Source organism: Bidens hawaiensis, unplaced genomic scaffold (genome assembly GCF_021521415.1).
Source record: "Bidens hawaiensis isolate Kalapana, Puna unplaced genomic scaffold, B.hawaiensis_p1.1 tig00000142_1, whole genome shotgun sequence".
NCBI lineage: Eukaryota > Viridiplantae > Streptophyta > Magnoliopsida > Asterales > Asteraceae > Bidens > Bidens hawaiensis.
In genome coordinates this window covers 5,644-29,825 of record NW_027491019.1, presented here as the reverse complement: position 1 = coordinate 29,825, position 24,182 = coordinate 5,644, and positions in this window count along the sequence as shown.

Here is a 24,182-nt window from a genome sequence, read left to right as displayed (position 1 = left end):
GGTAATTCATGTACCCGACATTAAATACGACGTAACTATTGTCTACCGGTTAGGGTATACCGGGTTTCGTCGGAATCGTTACAGAAAGTTTATCCGTACGATTTCTAGGATGGCTGTCACACTCAAAAATATTCTTTCTTATCCTAAATGTGTGATTGCCTGAATCCGTCCTTAGGAGGTGTGCCCTAAATTATTCCTTTTATAGGCCTAACACCCCCTTTACAGCTGTCATTCCTTCTAGAAACCCTAAATGCTAAAACATATTCAAATTACATATTCAAAATTATTCTAAGTGTAAAACATGTCTTCCGGGTAGGCTTTGTAGTAGAATTGACTTTCCGAGTAGACTGTGTGCTTTGCCTTCCTTCAGTACTTGGTAACATAGATGTGTGCCCGGGATCAGTTTCCGGGTAGACTTTACTTAAAGAGTATTTTACCGAGTAAAATACTCACCGGGTAGATTTCAATCTTCTTGACTTTATCAGACTTTGCCCGATAAACCCTCACGAGCAACCTTGTTCTTCAATGGTCCCTTCAACTCTTTACTTTAAAATAGCTTATTAGCAAAGTGTGCCCGACAGCATTGTTCCTTGCTTGAGTTGAACCTTGCCCGATGTTACATAGAGATATTTCATTAAAACATCAAGCCTACTTGGACCAATGTATTGTTAAAGAATACCTTGCCCGGTCTTCCAATCACTTGGCTTCATGAGCTTGGTTAAGACAAAATCTTACTCGGGAGTGAATCTTACTTGGCTATGAAGAACAGACTTGCTTGATAAAGTGATCCTTGCCCGGATTTGCATAAATTAGTGAACCTTGCTCGGTAATAAACTAATTTGTGAACCCTGCTCGGATATCCACTAAAGAAGAATTCTAGAAGATAACCTCGCCCGATAGACAAAATATCATGCCCGGCTAAGTAAAAGCTTGCTCAGAAGTCTAAGGTGTGCCCGGATCCATACTTAGCGAATTCAGAGGAGGGAGAAGATTCCTATCTTCCATATATCTTTCTTAGGTCAAATCTTTGACTCAACAATCTCCCCCTAGATTGGAACACCTCAGCTGACCCAAAACATCTCTATGGTTACATACACTTAGTCAAAATACATACCAAATCAAAATCTCATAACAAAATCAAATAGTTACATATTCAAATGCTGTCCGTAGACATTACAAAAACAAAGCCTATACTAATGTTCATTTTCTTTTTCTTCTTGCATCATAGTAGGCATGCCTTCTATGTTCCATGACTGTTGTTGCCCTTTGAAGATTTCAAGGATTTGGTAGTGAGTGTGACTCTCTGGAATGACCAAATCCCTAATAACTGTTAAGTCTTCATAGTGCAGGTAAGTCAAGTCCTCATCTTTTCTGATTACTGCCAAAGCTGCTCCATCTGAGTTTCTTAGAACATAATGGCATGTTTTCTCCTTGTATTCAACTTCTGCAATTATGCCATTCTTCTGCACAGTATAATTTGGTCTTGTCATTCTTCTTTCCAATCTGATGCAGGTGTTCATATTCGACAGAGGATTTTTATCTTTGATGTTCATTTCATATCTCAGCTTGGCACAAGCTATTTTCTTCAGTTTAGCTGTTCTTCTTGTTTTCTCAAGTCTTTTCATTTTCCAGCTTTTCTTTTCTTTCAAGAAGGGAATCTCTTGTCAGCTTCATCTCTTAAGAACTTTGAGAGTTCATTTTGCTGTCTTCCTGCTATTTTGCTTGTATCATGATAGTCATAAAGGTCAAGTTTGGCCATCTTTTCAAACTGTTCTGGTGTGAACTCAGCAAAGTCTTCTTTCATAATAATGTCTCTCAGTTGTTTGCTTTCCATAACTACTTTCAGAGTTTGAGAGACTGAATCATAGTAGAGTCTTCTGGGCAGATCCACATCAGATTGTGATCCTGTTGTTCTTTGCAGTTCAGCTCCACTTGATTCCCTTCTGTGAGTTGTTGGTTGTTGTCTTGATGTAGATGGCCCTGTTTGTGTGGCCATCATTGGTTGACTAGGCCTCTCTACTTCAAATCTTTTCTGGTACCAACTCATCACCATTTCAGCAGGAAGATTTACTAATTCTTCCAAACTTTCACCTCCTTCACTAAGCAGTCTAGAAATCATTTCATCAATTGCCTCATCCCTCAATAAACCAACATGTACAAATCTCCCTCCAATAAAGCTTCTTGGATTTGCCCTCTACAACAATACCTTTTCCCACTCAGCCTTGCATATAAAACATTTCTTTCAGTTCATCCTTGGTTAATGCATTAAAGGCCTCAACATACATCCCCTTCTGAGTGGTCATTACCCCTCTTAAAATGTCAATCATTTCATCATTTTCCCAAGGAACAGTGGGTTCTTCAACTGGTTCAAGTTTTACTTCCTCTAGGATTGGGGTATCTTGAGTTTTAGCTCTGTCAGCCTCTTGCTTCTTTCTTAATGACATTAACTTTCTTTTCTTCTTAAGAGGCTCAGACTGTTCTTCTTGCCTTTCTCTCTCTTGATTTGAGCCCTTTTGTTTAACACTTGATATATCAGTTTGTACCACCTTTTTCAATCTTTCTTTTCTTTTCATATTGGAATAGATGGTTTCAACTCTTTTCTCATCCAGACTACCAACCATGTTTGGCTTCATACCTCTTTCCAACAGGTATCCACACTTTCCTCCATATTTTTCTTTTAAGGCTTTTAGTTTATCATCCTCCTCATGTTCCTTCACAAACTTTTCTATCACCTTTTCTCTTTCACTATTGTAAAGATCTTGAAGCTTGTCAATCTTAAAGTGAGTTAAATTGTTTGATCTCGTAGATTATCCTAACTTAATACAGATCGTAGATCTGAATCGTATATAAGTTAACCTATATTAGGATCTAGTTCATGATTGCTATAGATCTATCATTAATACGTTATATATATTTCTATGTATTAATATTATCAGTATGAAGAATTGAGAGAGAGTCTGGGCAGCACTTTGTTAATTAACTCAAAAACTTAAATTAAACGTGAACAGTGTTCACCTATAAATAGAAGATGGGTTTAGTTCGTTAACATCCCCTAACAAACTAGAGCCCACTTCGTTACATACATTACGAAATAATACACTTAACGAATCACTCCCTGATTCGTTAAACATCCTTAACGAATCAGGGGAAACTTAACTTAAGTCTTAGTTCGCTAAACAACCTTATCAAACTAGAAATTACATTAACGAACTAACAAGATAAATTAATTGTTTATCACATTAAACAAAACGACAAATACATTAACGATAAATACAAAGACTCAAGACGCAAAACCATGCACTAACATAAATCTTTCTTTGAATAGCCATGTTTTCATAGATATTCTCTGTATTTATGGCCATCTTTATTCTTTTGTTGCATATTTTTCTTGATTACCTCTCTCTCCTTGTCTAGTCTCTTTTGCAACAGACCATCATCCAGGTCAGCCAAGGTTTCAAAACTTATTCCATAGCTTCTTAGTTTCACAACAAATGGATGTTTCCTTTTGCCCTTTGCTCATCAGTCATTGTGACTTGTGGGGACACAACACTGGCAGCTTCATCACCGTTTCCATCATTGTCATTATTATCATCAGATTCATCAGACTCATCAGACTCATCCTCCTCTTCTGTTGTTCATTAACTGCATCTGTTTTGGGCTCATCAGAAGTTGGATGTTCTGGGTTTGGATTACTTACAATAGGAACATCAGGAACACCTAGGATCTTTTCACCTGGTTGCAAAGTTTGTAATGGAATTGCTCTATTTGGACTATCTTCATCATCAGGAATTTCTACATAGAATTAGTTCTTTTCATCCCATTTCCCTTTCTTTGTTTTCAGATCCCCCCTCATTCCTTGATCAGTGGCTTTCCTCTTTCTGGAATATGTCTTTTCAAATCTTCCCACATTTTCATGTATTCTTGAGGCTTTAGCCAACATCTCTTCTATTGATTCTTCATTTTTCTTTTCAGGTTCCTTCTCAGGCTCCTGTTGAGATTTCTTTTTAGGCTCAGCATCCTTCTGTGCAAACTTACTCACAACCATTGCTACGGAATTGTCAACCTCCTCTTCCCTTCTCAGATTTATCAAGGCTTCAATTACAATCTGATCCTCAGCCTCATCATCATTTATTATTTTGGCCACATTAGCTTGAGTAATTAGTACTTCCTGCTCTGCCAATTCTTGAGGAGTCAAGGCTTGGGCCAGTATCTCCCTCTCCCTTGTTTCTCCCATAATTTTTTCATGTTCTCTTCTTGCAGCAGCAGAAGCTTCTTCATCATCTTTAAATAGAATATCTTTCTCAGGGTTTGCCTTAACAGGCTCTTCTTCAGTGACATTTGATTTTCCTTTATCTATTATATTATGTACATCTTCTTCATCTTTAGATTGTTGATAATCATCAATCTCCTTTTCAAGTGCCTCTAATTCTATATCATGCTCTACCCTCTTGGAGATTTCATGTTGTCAGGTTCAGTTAGTATCAACTCCTCAGTAGCAGCATCTTCTTCATTCATTTCATCAGTTTGTTCTTCAGTTTGAATGTCAGTTAAGACATCAGTTGCTTCATCAGTAAGAACTAAATTTTCTTCATTTGTTATCATTTCAGCTTCATTTACATTTTCCTCATCATTCCTTACTTCCTCATCCTCCTCACTCCATATCACATTCATTATTTCGTCTTTCACATCATAATTTTGTTCTCCTTTATCAGAAGAATCTGCTTCATAATTAACATCCTCTACTCTCCTCTCTTCACTATCCTCATCATCATCATATGCATTTAGTATACATTTCAAAACATCAACAGTCTCTACACCTGTATCCTTTTCAATTTTAACATTCATCATAGCATCAGTTGGCATATTTACATTCTCCCCCTGTTTTGGGGCAGCTTGAGGTCTTCTCAACCTCCTGCTCCAAGGCTTGAATTGTCAATCTAGCTTGAACCAACTGATCTAGTAACATCACATTTCTTGTGTTACTTCTTCATTTCTTTTCTTCAATGTTGCATTCTCTAACATCAAGTCCAAATTTCTTTGAAATAAGTATGTGTCAGTATGTGGTGTTGTAGGTGGTGATGTAGTGAAGTGTTAAGGTTTAGATTGTTCTAAGTTTGGGATTTGAGTTTGGATAATGGGTTGTGGTAGTGATTGTGTAAGGGGTGGGCTTGGAATAAATGAATCTATTTGAATTGGGCTATTGGTTGGTGGTGTTTGTGGTGTTGGGGATATGTGTGTTGATGTTTCAGGATGGCTCAAGGTTAAGGTTTGGGTAGGTGATTGATTTAAGATGGGTGGTGGTGATTGTGGTGGTGATGGTATAATGGGTTGTGAGGCCAAAGGTGCGGATGGTGGAGTTGGTATCGGTTGGTTCTCCCCCTGATCAAATACATCAAATTCCATGGCTGCTCCAGCCCTTACTTCATTTCCGTCATTATCTTCACTATCAGAATCATCATCATCACCTTCAACATCATCTTCCCATTCTTCCTCCTCTGAGCTCAACTCAGGTACTGGCATAATCTCCAAATCATGGTTCAATAACCATGGTAAAATTTCAAATGGAATGTTGGGATTAAATCTATTTGCCCTTCCGGATTTACAATTCTTCTATATGTGTCGGGATTCTGTAACAGATGTGTAATGCCAATTGTAGGTAAGTCTTGTAATTCCCTGTTAAAGATTATCTGTAAGAATCTGGGGTATTGTAGAAATCTATCCACTTCGGCCTTCTTCAAGTTTCCGACCATGCCTTCAAATATCATCTTTGAGAAGTTGAAAGGTAGATCATATATAATACCAACAGTGGCATTTGCTAAGTCACGACTCATCAGAGTCCATGATCCTTTTCTTGGAGCAAACCCCTGTATCACATGATGAATTAAGAATCTGTACAACATAGGGAACATTCCCTTTTGAAATTGCCCATCATGTACCATCCCCTCATATCCCATCGTCTGCTCAAAGATCCTCATCAGGTGATCAGTGTTGAAAGTTATAGGGTTATGATCATCATCGTGTAACTGCAAGCATCGTCTAATCATTCTTTCAGTTATATGTATTTCTTGTCTTGCAACGGTTGCTTCTATTCTTCGACCATTTATATCATCAACCAGTCTTGCAGAGCGCCAGAAATCGAGTGAATGATTTCTATAAATGACTGGGCACTCAGTAAAAGCAAAACTCACATTTGATCCTGCCATCCAAGTAATCATCCTTGACACCGGCTCATTGTCAAGAGTGACTTGCAACAAGGCACACATATTGTGCTTCTTTTCAAAGACATATTTAGGTTGATCTTCTACTTCTGCCATATCTGAACAACACAATCAAACATATTCAAAGTGAAATTAGCATAAAAGTTCATTACTTTAAGCAATTTCAAGTTCTAAATTTGAAGAAGAAAGAGAGAAGTTTCATTAAGAACCTGATCTTCGACAAATTAATAACCAAAACACAAAAAAAAACAGAGTGCTAGTAATCAAGTACATAATTGAATCCTATAATCAACTAATCGTGGTCGGAAAACAAGTTATTATTGCTTACCGAGTCGGAATTAGTGGGCTGGTAAAGTTAGGGTTAGGATTTAATCGAATGCGATGAGTTGGTTTGATATTACTTAGAGTAATCAGTGTAAAGAGAGAGAGAGAGAGAGAGAGAGAGAGGAAAAATAATGTATAAACCGTCTCTCACTCCCTCTTATATACCTTTTGAAAATTGGGTTTTAAATACTTTTTGTCGTTTAGTGAGTTATTAGCTGTCAAACAGTAACATTATCCCCTTGATATTTTAAAAACCTTTGAAAATATCCAACTCTTTAATATTTAAGTTTAGCAAACTTTGCTCTGAAAAGTAAATATTTGCAAAGTCTACTCAGTATACTCCACTTACTCAAAGCTTACCCGATTATAAGTTGGTATAAATTAGAAGTTAAAATGAAGAAAGCTTACTTGAAATACAAGATTTCTTGAGAACTAAATCACAAGTAACACTAATCAAGTATAACATATCAAGCTTGCAACCTTACTAGGAATTAGTTAAGATGCCCAAAATAGTTTACATCTATTTTAACTACCTTGCTCATTAAAAACATTTAATCACAAACTTTACCCGTAGTAGTAAACATTCACAATAATCAGTCAAGTATACTTTGAAGCAAAGTATGCTCGACAATCTTTCAAGAGTACAAAAAGCTAAAAAGGGATTCATATCACACAATGTACCCGAAAAGTTAGATTGAAATTACCCAAGTATATTAGGGGAACATTTGAAAACTCAAAGTGTGCCCGAAGTATAAAGTGTACCCGGTAAACAAGGTTTGCCCATAAACACTTGTAATTTCAAAGAAAAACATATTCACACAAATCACAAAGCTTACTCGGTGTACTGAAGGATTTCACAAAGTTTGCTTGGTATAATATTCAGCATATAGGATGCAAAGCTAGCTCGGAACAAGTAATCCTTCTCAAAAGCTAGCTAGAACACATATTCATCTCAAGATTTCAAGCTTGCTCGGGAAATTAGTACAGTAGTGTACTCTACCCGGAAAGTGTAAATACTTCAAAGCATGCCCGAAAATCATAAACTTAGTCCGAAGTGACTAAGCTTGCTCGGAAAGGTTATAAAACATCAAACCTTACCCGAAAATACTTATTCAACTATTCTGTGTTCGAGAAGGTTAGAAAACGTCAAACCTTACCTGAAAATACATATTCAACTATGTTGTGTTCGGGAAGGTTAGAAAACATCAAACCATACCCGAAAATACTTATTCAAACCTTTTTAGGCAAAATGCAAAACTTTTTGACTTAAACCACTTGTCAAAGCATATTTTCATTATAGATCATAGTTGTAACGATTCCGACGAAACCCGGTATACCCTAACCGGTAGACAATAGTTACGTCATATTTAATGTCGGGTACATGAATTACCATAGTAATTATACGAGAATACATGGTCCACTGTATTGATTGTACGTGAATATATAATTCATCGTATTGAATGTGCGATTAATCGATCGATAGTTATTGAAACCCGAACGAATCGAGGGTTCAATTATAGACGATATCTATAATATTTAGTGATTTTACGAAGCATTAATGCTTCGGGATAAGTAAAGTACGGCATAGAAAAAGAGTTTCGATTTAATGTACGTCGGTACGTTAAACGAAACCTTTAATACCAAACCGAGCAAGAGACGATCGATCAAGCCGAAAAAGATGCACAATAATTAATAATATGATGTTTTAAGTTAATAAATGTCATGGTTTAAGTTTTTGAAGTTTTTAAATCGGTTTTATATAAATTTCATTTTTAAGCCGAAAAACGACCGTTTTAGCCTCGTTTTAAGCCGAATTAGACATTTAACCGAAAAACGAACTGAACCAGATTATCCAAAACATTATCCGGATATCCGAAATCCAAACATGTGGCCTAGAATGGAGAGGTGGGTCCCACCCCAACCCACTAAGAGTGCCGATCGGAATAATGGGTTACCCCCATTCATTTCATTTCTTTTTTTTAACAACCATTCAACAAATCTTCCTTCTCTCTCAAATTCATGATCCAAAACCGAGACTTTGGTGCAAGAAAGCAAGGTAAAGAATCGAGTTAATCACGTTTCCATCTTCGTTTCTTGAGTTTGTTTGCAAGAAAATGAGGTTTCAGTGATGAAAACATATTCTTGCATGATCAAGTGATGTATACGGGTTATACAAGGGATCTTGGTCCAAGAAAGGAGTTAAACGAATCAAAAACGAATTTTTACGGTTAAATCTTTGTTTTTGGAATCATAACCGAAACCATGAAAGAAATGGCTTGATCGTGAGTGTAACTTGCTTGGTATTGTGGTATGTTGGTTGTAGGTTCTGTATTTAGTGGTAAATAAGGCGGAAAGACGAGTTTGTAGCTTGTAGTGGCGGAAAACGAAAGGTATATTCGGTTTATGTTCGGTTTTGGAGATTTGGACAGATTGTGATGTGTTTGGAGTTAGGTCATGAAACATGAACCGCATGAAGGGTCCTTCCCTAAATGTGGAAAATATGGTTATCGGCAAGAAGAAGAATGTCGAGTGATAGTAGGCCACAGGTGTGGTAAAGATGGACGTAATACCCTAATTGTAGAACCAATTGAAGCCATGTGAACCGGCAACCCCAACCCATTCGTGTACAACCACTCCGAACCCAACAACTTCAATAACAATCCATCCAAAGAAACCAAATTATACTAAACAGTTGTACTTGCTATGAATGTGGCAGTACAGAACGTTTCAAGAGAAATTGCCCAAAGTTGAACCAAGGTGTCGTTGGAACACGAACCTCATGACAAGCATCAACCTCTGATCAAGCAAGGAGCTGTGCTTTTGTGAGTAATTCGAATAAAGCACGTCATGACCCAAAGGTGGTATTAAGTATGTTGTAGTTTTAAAACAATAGGCTTCAGTGATATTTTTACGGTCGCCGATAGAAGTTAGTTCCTGCTGACCTCCTATCATTTGGAAAGATACCGATTAGTGAAATTACAGAACCCTATACTGTAGAATCACTAACGGTAAACCCCTAATGGTTAACTAAATTGTTCGGAATTGTCCTATTATTCTGAACGATTAACCTTTCCTTATTAACCTACGACCAGTAAAGTTAAGAAGTTGTGACGTAATAGTTAACGTGGATTGGCTAACTCAACATGAAGCTGAAATCAAATATGAAAAGAAGATGATTAGAAGCTCTCTTTCGGACGATGAAGCGATTTGATACAGAGAAAAGTGTACGATTTAAAAGAAAACATATAGAAGATAGCCCGGTGGTACGCGAATTTCCACAAGTTTTCCCAGAAGAACTTCCTGGATTACGGCCAACCCGACGGGTCGAATTCAGAATCGATTTAATGCCTCAAGCTGGCCCTGTTGCTAAAACACCTTACCGACTTGCACCAACTGAAATGCAAGAATTTTTGGATATGGTTTTATACGACCTAGTTAGTCACCATAGGGTGCACCAGTGTTATTTGGGAAATGAAGGACGGAAGTGTTAGGATATGTATTGATTAGGGAGAATTGAATAAAGTGACGATCAAGAATAGGTATTCACTTATTCGAAGTAAATGATCTGTTTAACCAACTGCAAAGGGCGATTTATTTGTAGGAAATTGATCTTAGATATAGTTATCACCAAATGAAAAAAATCCAAGAAGAGGACGTTGCAACAACAGCGTTTCGGACTCGCTACGGCCATTATGAATTCTTAGTTATGCCTTTCGGGCTAACAAATGCGCCGGCAGCATTCATGGAACTCATGAACCGAGTCTGTAAACTTTATTTTGACAAATTTGTCATAGCATTCATTGATGATATTTTGATATATTTGCAACGTAAAGAAGAGCACGAACGACGTGTAAGGAAAATTGTGGAAGTGTTAAAGCAAGAGGAGTTGTACGCGAAGTTTTCAAAATGTGATTTTGAATAAAGAAGGCATAATCCCTTGGTCATGTTGTAAAGCAACAAGGATTTCACATAGATCCAAATAAGATGGAAACCATTAAAATTGTGCCAAGCGCCGATTTTAAGTCTCCCTGACGGAGACGATGGTTTTGTCGCGTATTGTGACGCATCGCGTAGAGGGTTAGGATGCGTGTTGATGCAGAATAATAAGGTTATAGCCTATGCTTCCCGACAGTTAAAAGTACACGAGAAAAATTACCCTACTCACGACTTAGAACTGGGAGCGGTTATCTTCGCACTTAAAATCTGGAGACATTATCTCTACGGTACGAAGTGCACCATCTTCGCCGATCATAAAGGTTTGCAGCACATATTCGATCAGAAAGAACTGAATATGGGGCAATGAAGATGGGTCGAGTTGTTAAACGATTATGACTGTGACATCCGTTATCACCCCGGCAAGGCTAACGTCGTAGCCGATGCCTTGAGTAGGAAAGATCGGGTTAAGCCATTGCGAGTGAAAGCGCTAGAGATGATAGTCCAATCGAACCTTTCGGACCTGATTCGAGTCGCTCAACGTGAGGCGTTGAAAGAGGAACATTTGGAAAAGGAAGGACTTTACGGCAATGAGAAGAATTTCGAACAGCGCGTGGACGAAATTCTCTATTTCAAAAATCGGGTTTGGATCCCGACCCTCCATGACCTTCGTGAATTAATCATGGACGAAGCGCATAGATCGAAATATTCCATACATCCGGGATCGGATTAGACTATTAATGATACGAATATCTGGAAGGATTTTATTAATGGCCGAGTTTGGAGAAAGATATGGTTACGTATGTTGGTGAATATTTAAGTTGTGCAAGAGATAACTCGTTTAACCGAAAACCCTAGGGAACGCCACAACGACAGAAAATTCGCCAATGATAGTGGAAATAAATTACAATGGGTTTCGGGACGCAAATTCCCAAGATATATCAAAGGCATGATGTGAATTGGGTAATCGCGAATCGATTAACCAATCCTCGCATTTCATCCCAATCCATGACGATTACCACAATGAATCCTCGCCCAAATTCATGACGGTGAAATAGTATCTCGTCGAGGAGTACCATTTTCAATTATCTCAGATCGAAATGGTCATCCTACTTCCATTATTGGAAGGCGGGGAAGGAAGCATCGAGAGCTTGAAGCTTTCTATGGGTGAAGTAATTATCACCAATTTGTTAAATTGAAAATGGGCGTCAATCAAGCCATAAGATTTGAATTGATTCTAGAAACAACCAATCGGATTTATAATATTTAAGATAAGTTGAAAGCAGCGTGAGATTGGCAAAGGACTTATGCCAACATTCAAAGGAAACCATTGTCGCTGGAAAGAGGTGACAAGGTATTTTTAAGGCATCACCTTAGAAAGGTGATATGAGGTTTGGCAAAACCGAAAATAGCTCCTTAATATATTGGACCTCATGAGACTATCTCCATGGTTGGTCATTTAGTTTATCGATTAAAGTACTCCAGGGGCTAAGTACTATACATGATGTTTTGCCATGTATACGGATTGAAAAGTACCTAAGCGATGAGGCAACGAAAGTACTAGTAATGGAAGTACTCATAGAAGACATGCCTGATATCATAAATAATTCAGTAGAGATAGTAGACGGGAAAACTAAACAGTTTGGACATACCAAGCTTTATTGATTAAGATTAAGTGGAATTCACACCGAGGACCAGATTATACCTGGTAACGCGAGGGTGAATTCTGAATGAAAAACCCCCCACCTTTCCCTCGGAAGGGGATAGTGGACGTGTAAAATTTCGAGGACGAAATTTCTTAACGGGGGGAGAATGTAACGATTCCGACGAAACCCGGTATACCCTAACCGGTAGACAATAGTTACGTCATATTTAATGTCGGGTACATGAATTACCATAGTAATTATACGAGAATACATGGTCCACTGTATTGATTGTACGTGAATATATAATTCATCGTATTGAATGTGCGATTAATCGATCGATAGTTATTGAAACCCGAACGAATCGAGGGTTCAATTATAGACGATATCTATAATATTTAGTGATTTTACGAAGCATTAATGCTTCGGGATAAGTAAAGTACGGCACAGAAAAAGAGTTTCGATTTAATGTACGTCGGTACGTTAAACGAAACCTTTAATACCAAACCGAGCAATAGACGATCGATCAAGCCGAAAAAGATGCACAATAATTAATAATATGATGTTTTAAGTTAATAAATGTCATGGTTTAAGTTTTTGAAGTTTTTAAATCGGTTTTATATAAATTTCATTTTTAAGCCGAAAAACGACCGTTTTAGCCTCGTTTTAAGCCGAATTAGACATTTAACCGAAAAACGAACTGAACCAGATTATCCAAAACATTATCCGGATATCCTAAATCCAAACATGTGGCCTAGAATGGAGAGGTGGGTCCCACCCCAACCCCCTAAGAGTGCCGATCGGAATAATGGGTTACCCTCATTCATTTCATTTCTTTTTTTTAACAACCATTCAACAAATCTTCCTTCTCTCTCAAATTCATGATCCAAAACCGAGACTTTGGAGCAAGAAAGCAAGGTAAAGAATCGAGTTAATCACGTTTCCATCTTCGTTTCTTGAGTTTGTTTGCAAGAAAATGAGGTTTCAGTGATGAAAACCGATTCTTGCATGATCAAGTGATGTATACGGGTTATACAAGGGATCTTGGTCCAAGAAAGGAGTTAAACGAATCAAAAACGAATTTTTACGGTTAAATCTTTGTTTTTGGAATCATAACCGAAACCATGAAAGAAATGGCTTGATCGTGAGTGTAACTTGCTTGGTATTGTGGTATGTTGGTTGTAGGTTCTGTATTTAGTGGTAAATAAGGCGGAAAGACGAGTTTGTAGCTTGTAGTGGCGGAAAACGAAAGGTATATTCGGTTTATGTTCGGTTTTGGAGATTTGGACAGATTGTGATGTGTTTGGAGTTAGGTCATGAAACATGAACCGCATGAAGGGTCCTTCCCTAAATGTGGAAAATATGGTTATCGGCAGGAAGAAGAATGTCATGTGATAGTAGGCCACAGGTGTGGTAAAGATAGACGTAATACCCTAATTGTAGAACCAATTGACGCCATGTGAACCGGCAACCCCAACCCATTCGTGTACAACCACTCCGAACCCAACAACTTCAATAACAATCCATCCAAAGAAACCAAATTATACTAAACAGTTGTACTTGCTATGAATGTGGCAGTACAGAACGTTTCAAGAGAAATTGCCCAAAGTTGAACCAAGGTGTCGTTGGAACACGAACCTCATGACAAGCATCAACCTCTGATCAATCAAGGAGCTGTGCTTTTGTGAGTAATTCGAATAAAGCACGTCATGACCCAAAGGTGGTATTAAGTATGTTGTAGTTTTAAAACAATAGGCTTCAGTGATATTTTTACGGTCGCCGATAGAAGTTAGTTCCTGCTGACCTCCTATCATTTGGAAAGATACCGATTAGTGAAATTACAGAACCCTATACTGTAGAATCACTAACGGTAAACCCCTAATGGTTAACTAAATTGTTCGGAATTGTCCTATTATTCTGAACGATTAACCTTTCCTTATTAACCTGCGACCAGTAAAGTTAAGAAGTTGTGACGTAATAGTTAACGTGGATTGGCTAACTCAACATGAAGCTGAAATCAAATATGAAAAGAAGATGATTAGAAGCTCTCTTTCGGACGATGAAGCGATTTGATACAGAGAAAAGTGTACGATTTAAAAGAAAACATATAGAAGATAGCCCGGTGGTACGCGAATTTCCACAAGTTTTCCCAGAAGAACTTCCTGGATTACCGCCAACCCGACGGGTCGAATTCAGAATCGATTTAATCCCTCAAGCTGGCCCTGTTGCTAAAACACCTTACCGACTTGCACCAACTGAAATGCAAGAATTTTTTGATATGGTTTTATTCGACCTAGTTAGTCACCATGGGGTGCACCAGTTTTATTTGGGAAATGAAGGACGGAAGTGTTAGGATATGTATTGATTAGGGAGAATTGAATAAAGTGACGATCAAGAATAGGTATTCACTTATTCGAAGTAAATGATCTGTTTAACCAACTGCAAAGGGCGATTTATTTTGAGGAAATTGATCTTAGATATAGTTATCACCAAATGAAAAAAATCCAAGAAGAGGACGTTGCAACAACAGCGTTTCGGACTCGCTACGGCCATTATGAATTCTTAGTTATGCCTTTCGGGCTAACAAATGCGCCGGCAGCATTCATGGAACTCATGAACCGAGTCTGTAAACTTTATTTTGACAAATTTGTCATAGCATTCATTGATGATATTTTGATATATTTGCAACGTAAAGAAGAGCACGAACGACGTGTAAGGAAAATTGTGGAAGTGTTAAAGCAAGAGGAGTTGTACGCGAAGTTTTCAAAATGTGATTTTGAATAAAGAAGGCATAATCCCTTGGTCATGTTGTAAAGCAACAAGGATTTCACATAGATCCAAATAAGATGGAAACCATTAAAATTGTGCCAAGCGCCGATTTTAAGTCTCCCTGACGGAGACGATGGTTTTGTCGCGTATTGTGACGCATCGCGTAGAGGGTTAGGATGCGTGTTGATGCAGAATAATAAGGTTATAGCCTATGCTTCCCGACAGTTAAAAGTACACGAGAAAAATTACCCTACTCACGACTTAGAACTGGGAGCGGTTATCTTCGCACTTAAAATCTGGAGACATTATCTCTACGGTACGAAGTGCACCATCTTCGCCGATCATAAAGGTTTGCAGCACATATTCGATCAGAAAGAACTGAATATGGGGCAATGAAGATGGGTCGAGTTGTTAAACGATTATGACTGTGACATCCGTTATCACCCCGGCAAGGCTAACGTCGTAGCCGATGCCTTGAGTAGGAAAGATCGGGTTAAGCCATTGCGAGTGAAAGCGCTAGAGATGATAGTCCAATCGAACCTTTCGGACCTGATTCGAGTCGCTCAACGTGAGGCGTTGAAAGAGGAACATTTGGAAAAGGAAGGACTTTACGGCAATGAGAAGAATTTCGAACAGCGCGTGGACGAAATTCTCTATTTCAAAAATCGGGTTTGGATCCCGACCCTCCATGACCTTCGTGAATTAATCATGGACGAAGCGCATAGATCGAAATATTCCATACATCCGGGATCGGATTAGACTATTAATGATACGAATATCTGGAAGGATTTTATTAATGGCCGAGTTTGGAGAAAGATATGGTTACGTATGTTGGTGAATATTTAAGTTGTGCAAGAGATAACTCGTTTAACCGAAAACCCTAGGGAACGCCACAACGACAGAAAATTCGCCAATGATAGTGGAAATAAATTACAATGGGTTTCGGGACGCAAATTCCCAAGATATATCAAAGGCATGATGTGAATTGGGTAATCGCGAATCGATTAACCAATCCTCGCATTTCATCCCAATCCATGACGATTACCACAATGAATCCTCGCCCAAATTCATGACGGTGAAATAGTATCTCGTCGAGGAGTACCATTTTCAATTATCTCAGATCGAAATGGTCATCCTACTTCCATTATTGGAAGGCGGGGAAGGAAGCATCGAGAGCTTGAAGCTTTCTATGGGTGAAGTAATTATCACCAATTTGTTAAATTGAAAATGGGCGTCAATCAAGCCATAAGATTTGAATTGATTCTAGAAACAACCAATCGGATTTATAATATTTAAGATAAGTTGAAAGCAGCGTGAGATTGGCAAAGGACTTATGCCAACATTCAAAGGAAACCATTGTCGCTGGAAAGAGGTGACAAGGTATTTTTAAGGCATCACCTTAGAAAGGTGATATGAGGTTTGGCAAAACCGAAAATAGCTCCTTAATATATTGGACCTCATGAGACTATCTCCATGGTTGGTCATTTAGTTTATCGATTAAAGTACTCCAGGGGCTAAGTACTATACATGATGTTTTGCCATGTATACGGATTGAAAAGTACCTAAGCGATGAGGCAACGAAAGTACTAGTAATGGAAGTACTCATAGAAGACATGCCTGATATCATAAATAATTCAGTAGAGATAGTAGACGGGAAAACTAAACAGTTTGGACATACCAAGCTTTATTGATTAAGATTAAGTGGAATTCACACCGAGGACCAGATTATACCTGGTAACGCGAGGGTGAATTCTGAATGAAAAACCCCCCACCTTTCCCTCGGAAGGGGATAGTGGACGTGTAAAATTTCGAGGACGAAATTTCTTAACGGGGGGAGAATGTAACGATTCCGACGAAACCCGGTATACCCTAACCGGTAGACAATAGTTACGTCATATTTAATGTCGGGTACATGAATTACCATAGTAATTATACGAGAATACATGGTCCACTGTATTGATTGTACGTGAATATATAATTCATCGTATTGAATGTGCGATTAATCGATCGATAGTTATTGAAACCCGAACGAATCGAGGGTTCAATTATAGACGATATCTATAATATTTAGTGATTTTACGAAGCATTAATGCTTCGGGATAAGTAAAGTACGGCACAGAAAAAGAGTTTCGATTTAATGTACGTCGGTACGTTAAACGAAACCTTTAATACCAAACCGAGCAATAGACGATCGATCAAGCCGAAAAAGATGCACAATAATTAATAATATGATGTTTTAAGTTAATAAATGTCATGGTTTAAGTTTTTGAAGTTTTTAAATCGGTTTTATATAAATTTCATTTTTAAGCCGAAAAAACGACCGTTTTAGCCTCGTTTTAAGCCGAATTAGACATTTAACCGAAAAACGAACTGAACCAGATTATCCAAAACATTATCCGGATATCCTAAATCCAAACATGTGGCCTAGAATGGAGAGGTGGGTCCCACCCCAACCCCCTAAGAGTGCCGATCGGAATAATGGGTTACCCTCATTCATTTCATTTCTTTTTTTTAACAACCATTCAACAAATCTTCCTTCTCTCTCAAATTCATGATCCAAAACCGAGACTTTGGAGCAATAAAGCAAGGTAAAGAATCGAGTTAATCACGTTTCCATCTTCGTTTCTTGAGTTTGTTTGCAAGAAAATGAGGTTTCAGTGATGAAAACCGATTCTTGCATGATCAAGTGATGTATACGGGTTATACAAGGGATCTTGGTCCAAGAAAGGAGTTAAACGAATCAAAAACGAATTTTTACGGTTAAATCTTTGTTTTTGGAATCATAACCGAAACCATGAAAGAAATGGCTTGATCGTGAGTGTAACTTGCTTGGTATTGTGGTATGTTGGTTGTAGGTTCTGTATTTAGTGGTAAATAAGGCGGAAAGACGAGTTTGTAGCTTGTAGTGGCGGAAAACGAAAGGTATATTCGGTTTATGTTCGGTTTTGGAGATTTGGACAGATTGTGATGTGTTTGGAGTTAGGTCATGAAACATGAACCGCATGAAGGGTCCTTCCCTAAATGTGGAAAATATGGTTATCGGCAGGAAGAAGAATGTCATGTGATAGTAGGCCACAGGTGTGGTAAAGATAGACGTAATACCCTAATTGTAGAACCAATTGACGCCATGTGAACCGGCAACCCCAACCCATTCGTGTACAACCACTCCGAACCCAACAACTTCAATAACAATCCATCCAAAGAAACCAAATTATACTAAACAGTTGTACTTGCTATGAATGTGGCAGTACAGAACGTTTCAAGAGAAATTGCCCAAAGTTGAACCAAGGTGTCGTTGGAACACGAACCTCATGACAAGCATCAACCTCTGATCAATCAAGGAGCTGTGCTTTTGTGAGTAATTCGAATAAAGCACGTCATGACCCAAAGGTGGTATTAAGTATGTTGTAGTTTTAAAACAATAGGCTTCAGTGATATTTTTACGGTCGCCGATAGAAGTTAGTTCCTGCTGACCTCCTATCATTTGGAAAGATACCGATTAGTGAAATTACAGAACCCTATACTGTAGAATCACTAACGGTAAACCCCTAATGGTTAACTAAATTGTTCGGAATTGTCCTATTATTCTGAACGATTAACCTTTCCTTATTAACCTGCGACCAGTAAAGTTAAGAAGTTGTGACGTAATAGTTAACGTGGATTGGCTAACTCAACATGAAGCTGAAATCAAATATGAAAAGAAGATGATTAGAAGCTCTCTTTCGGACGATGAAGCGATTTGATACAGAGAAAAGTGTACGATTTAAAAGAAAACATATAGAAGATAGCCCGGTGGTACGCGAATTTCCACAAGTTTTCCCAGAAGAACTTCCTGGATTACCGCCAACCCGACGGGTCGAATTCAGAATCGATTTAATCCCTCAAGCTGGCCCTGTTGCTAAAACACCTTACCGACTTGCACCAACTGAAATGCAAGAATTTTTTGATATGGTTTTATTCGACCTAGTTAGTCACCATGGGGTGCACCAGTTTTATTTGGGAAATGAAGGACGGAAGTGTTAGGATATGTATTGATTAGGGAGAATTGAATAAAGTGACGATCAAGAATAGGTATTCACTTATTCGAAGTAAATGATCTGTTTAACCAACTGCAAAGGGCGATTTATTTTGAGGAAATTGATCTTAGATATAGTTATCACCAAATGAAAAAAATCCAAGAAGAGGACGTTGCAACAACAGCGTTTCGGACTCGCTACGGCCATTATGAATTCTTAGTTATGCCTTTCGGGCTAACAAATGCGCCGGCAGCATTCATGGAACTCATGAACCGAGTCTGTAAACTTTATTTTGACAAATTTGTCATAGCATTCATTGATGATATTTTGATATATTTGCAACGTAAAGAAGAGCACGAACGACGTGTATGGAAAATTGTGGAAGTGTTAAAGCAAGAGGAGTTGTACGCGAAGTTTTCAAAATGTGATTTTGAATAAAGAAGGCATAATCCCTTGGTCATGTTGTAAAGTAACAAGGATTTCACATAGATCCAAATAAGATGGAAACCATTAAAATTGTGCCAAGCGCCGATTTTAAGTCTCCCTGACGGAGACGATGGTTTTGTCGCGTATTGTGACGCATCGCGTAGAGGGTTAGGATGCGTGTTGATGCAGAATAATAAGGTTATAGCCTATGCTTCCCGACAGTTAAAAGTACACGAGAAAAATTACACTACTCACGACTTAGAACTGGGAGCGGTTATCTTCGCACTTAAAATCTGGAGACATTATCTCTACGGTACGAAGTGCACCATCTTCGCCGATCATAAAGGTTTGCAGCACATATTCGATCAGAAAGAACTGAATATGGGGCAATGAAGATGGGTCGAGTTGTTAAACGATTATGACTGTGACATCCGTTATCACCCCGGCAAGGCTAACGTCGTAGCCGATGCCTTGAGTAGGAAAGATCGGGTTAAGCCATTGCGAGTGAAAGCGCTAGAGATGATAGTCCAATCGAACCTTTCGGACCTGATTCGAGTCGCTCAACGTGAGGCGTTGAAAGAGGAACATTTGGAAAAGGAAGGACTTTACGGCAATGAGAAGAATTTCGAACAGCGCGTGGACGAAATTCTCTATTTCAAAAATCGGGTTTGGATCCCGACCCTCCATGACCTTCGTGAATTAATCATGGACGAAGCGCATAGATCGAAATATTCCATACATCCGGGATCGGATTAGACTATTGATGATACGAATATCTGGAAGGATTTTATTAATGGCTGAGTTTGGAGAAAGATATGGTTACGTATGTTGGTGAATATTTAAGTTGTGCAAGAGATAACTCGTTTAACCGAAAACCCTAGGGAACGCCACAACGACAGAAAATTCGCCAATGATAGTGGAAATAAATTACAATGGGTTTCGGGACGCAAATTCCCAAGATATATCAAAGGCATGATGTGAATTGGGTAATCGCGAATCGATTAACCAATCCTCGCATTTCATCCCAATCCATGACGATTACCACAATGAATCCTCGCCCAAATTCATGACGGTGAAATAGTATCTCGTCGAGGAGTACCATTTTCAATTATCTCAGATCGAAATGGTCATCCTACTTCCATTATTGGAAGGCGGGGAAGGAAGCATCGAGAGCTTGAAGCTTTCTATGGGTGAAGTAATTATCACCAATTTGTTAAATTGAAAATGGGCGTCAATCAAGCCATAAGATTTGAATTGATTCTAGAAACAACCAATCGGATTTATAATATTTAAGATAAGTTGAAAGCAGCGTGAGATTGGCAAAGGACTTATGCCAACATTCAAAGGAAACCATTGTCGCTGGAAAGAGGTGACAAGGTATTTTTAAGGCATCACCTTAGAAAGGTGATATGAGGTTTGGCAAAACCGAAAATAGCTCCTTAATATATTGGACCTCATGAGACTATCTCCATGGTTGGTCATTTAGTTTATCGATTAAAGTACTCCAGGGGCTAAGTACTATACATGATGTTTTGCCATGTATACGGATTGAAAAGTACCTAAGCGATGAGGCAACGAAAGTACTAGTAATGGAAGTACTCATAGAAGACATGCCTGATATCATAAATAATTCAGTAGAGATAGTAGACGGGAAAACTAAACAGTTTGGACATACCAAGCTTTATTGATTAAGATTAAGTGGAATTCACACCGAGGACCAGATTATACCTGGTAACGCGAGGGTGAATTCTGAATGAAAAACCCCCCACCTTTCCCTCGGAAGGGGATAGTGGACGTGTAAAATTTCGAGGACGAAATTTCTTAACGGGGGGAGAATGTAACGATTCCGACGAAACCCGGTATACCCTAACCGGTAGACAATAGTTACGTCATATTTAATGTCGGGTACATGAATTACCATAGTAATTATACGAGAATACATGGTCCACTGTATTGATTGTACGTGAATATATAATTCATCGTATTGAATGTGCAATTAATCGATCGATAGTTATTGAAACCCGAACGAATCGAGGGTTCAATTATAGACGATATCTATAATATTTAGTGATTTTACGAAGCATTAATGCTTCGGGATAAGTAAAGTACGGCACAGAAAAAGAGTTTCGATTTAATGTACGTCGGTACGTTAAACGAAACCTTTAATACCAAACCGAGCAAGAGACGATCGATCAAGCCGAAAAAGATGCACAATAATTAATAATATGATGTTTTAAGTTAATAAATGTCATGGTTTAAGTTTTTGAAGTTTTTAAATCGGTTTTATATAAATTTCATTTTTAAGCCGAAAAACGACCGTTTTAGCCTCGTTTTAAGCCGAATTAGACATTTAACCGAAAAACGAACTGAACCAGATTATCCAAAACATTATCCGGATATCCGAAATACAAACATGTGGCCTAGAATGGAGAGGTGGGTCCCACCCCAACCCCCTAAGAGTGCCGATCGGAATAATGGGTTACCCCCATTCATTTCATTTCTTTTTTTTAACAACCATTCAACAAATCTTCCTTCTCTCTCAAATTCATGATCCAAAACCGAGACTTTGGAGCAAGAAAGCAAGGTAAAGAATCGAGTTAATCACGTTTCCATCTTCGTTTCTTGAGTTTGTTTGCAAGAAAATGAGGTTTCAGTGATGAAAACCGATTCTTGCATGATCAAGTGATGTATACGGGTTATACAAGGGATCTTGGTCCAAGAAAGGAGTTAAACGAATCAAAAACGAATTTTTACGGTTAAATCTTTGTTTTTGGAATCATAACCGAAACCATGAAAGAAATGGCTTGATCATGAGTGTAACTTGCTTGGTATTGTGGTATGTTGGTTGTAGGTTCTGTATTTAGTGGTAAATAAGGCGGAAAGACGAGTTTGTAGCTTGTAGTGGCGGAAAACGAAAAGTATATTCGGTTTATGTTCGATTTGGACAGATTGTGATGTGTTTGGAGTTAGGTCATGAAATTTTACAGAGGTGTTAGATATATGAAAATATGAGTTCTGTGAAGTTTTGCTAATTTTTGGATAAAGGATGAATATTTGGTGAATTTAATGCTCGGTTTTGGCCAAAAATGGTGAAAAATAGTTAAATATCATGAAAAATTCTGGAAAATTTCAGATAAGCTTTTTATAACATTTATAAGTCACACACAAAAGTTTAGGTCAGTTGGAGAAGTCTAAGTAGGCTTTTCGGTTAAACGAGTTCTAGGGTTTTCTAGCTCGGTTTTAGTAAAAATGGCATGTAAAAAGAGATTTTGGTTCTGGAAAAATTACAGGGGACTATGTGGATGGTAGGGGACATCCAGGAAAAATTTGGGATTTTTCTAAGGTCGTTTGGTATTTACGACATATTTAGTGTTTAAATGGTGTTTAAAAATAGATAAATAAATTTTAAATATAAAAATTAATTCTGGAAATATTTTTATAAAATTCCCCACCGTCAAAATGTGATTTGTGCAAAATTTCAAGATCCGAGATTAAACGGATAATTAATTGTGCAAAAACAAACTTTTAAAGCTTAAAACGAGTAAACCGGTAAAGTTCGCCTAAGCGAGCTGACTGGTGTATAAAAACCCTAAAAATGAACTATTTTCATATAATTGAGTTAAACAAGTAAAAATGAATCATCCGAAAATAATTCGGATGATTTGGGTATTTTTAACCGATTTAACAGTTTCCGGTACGCCAAAGACGGAAACGGGTCCCGCGGCCAATCGGGGCGTCTAAACCGAGCTCTAATTTCACATCTTTAACTAAATTATCAATCAACAACTATTTTCGGGTCGTGTGTAACCGAACACATTTTTGAAACGTAAAGACGAATAACCGTGCTAGGCACGCAAAACGGGAAAAACGACTAATATAATTTTGACCATTGAACTCTAAACGAAATCACAATCTGAGTCCGGAGAAGTGTTTCTGGGTTAACATTGCCCCCAGAACGGGTACAGTGCTGGGTTAACAGTGTCCCCAGATGTACCGGTTAACACGGTTAAAGATATATTAATAATGAGCGTATAGTAACGATCGTAGGGATCATATTACAGATTGGACGTGTTAATTGATAATGATTGTTGTTACCTGCTTGCATGTGCTAAGGTGAGTTTCACGAGCCCCTTTTTCTGAATAGTTTTTAAATATTTTCCCGGGGCGGAAAGCATGTTACTATTAAAATGTTTAAGTACATACTGAACGCATGGATTTGTGTGTATTTATAAATATTTGATTGTACGGGAATCGTACGGAATGAGTACAGTACTAGGTTAACAGTGTCCCCAGATGTCTCTAGAAGTGTTTCCGGGTTAACCTTGCCCCCGGAGTGGGTACAGTACTGGGTTAACAGTGTCCCCAGATGTCCCTAGAAGTGTTTCCGGGTTAACATTGCCCCCGGAATGAGTACAGTACTGGGTTAACAGTGTCCCCAGATAATATTATATTATGATATTGATTTATCAAGGTTTACTCAAATTGTGAAACTCACCAACTATTCGTAGTTGACCCGTTTTCTCACATGCTTTTCAGGTACAACTAAGATGAAGTGATTGCTTACGTGCTAAGTGCTTGATGTGTGTAAGATTTGCGTGCGGGATGTTAGGATACATTATAATAAATAGAATTATGTATCGTATTGTATGATGTGTGTATCACCTAGACGGTAATGAAATACGAGATAATGTAATTTTGAAGTATATTAATGCATTCAGTTTTCTTTATAAACAATGTGGTTGATATCAGAGGCGTTTGTTGCATCCCGTTCACGTTTCCGCTGCGGTTTCGGGGTGTTACAATAGTTTAAGAGCAAATGGTGCATTTAGAGATCAAATTTCAGTTGTATTTCT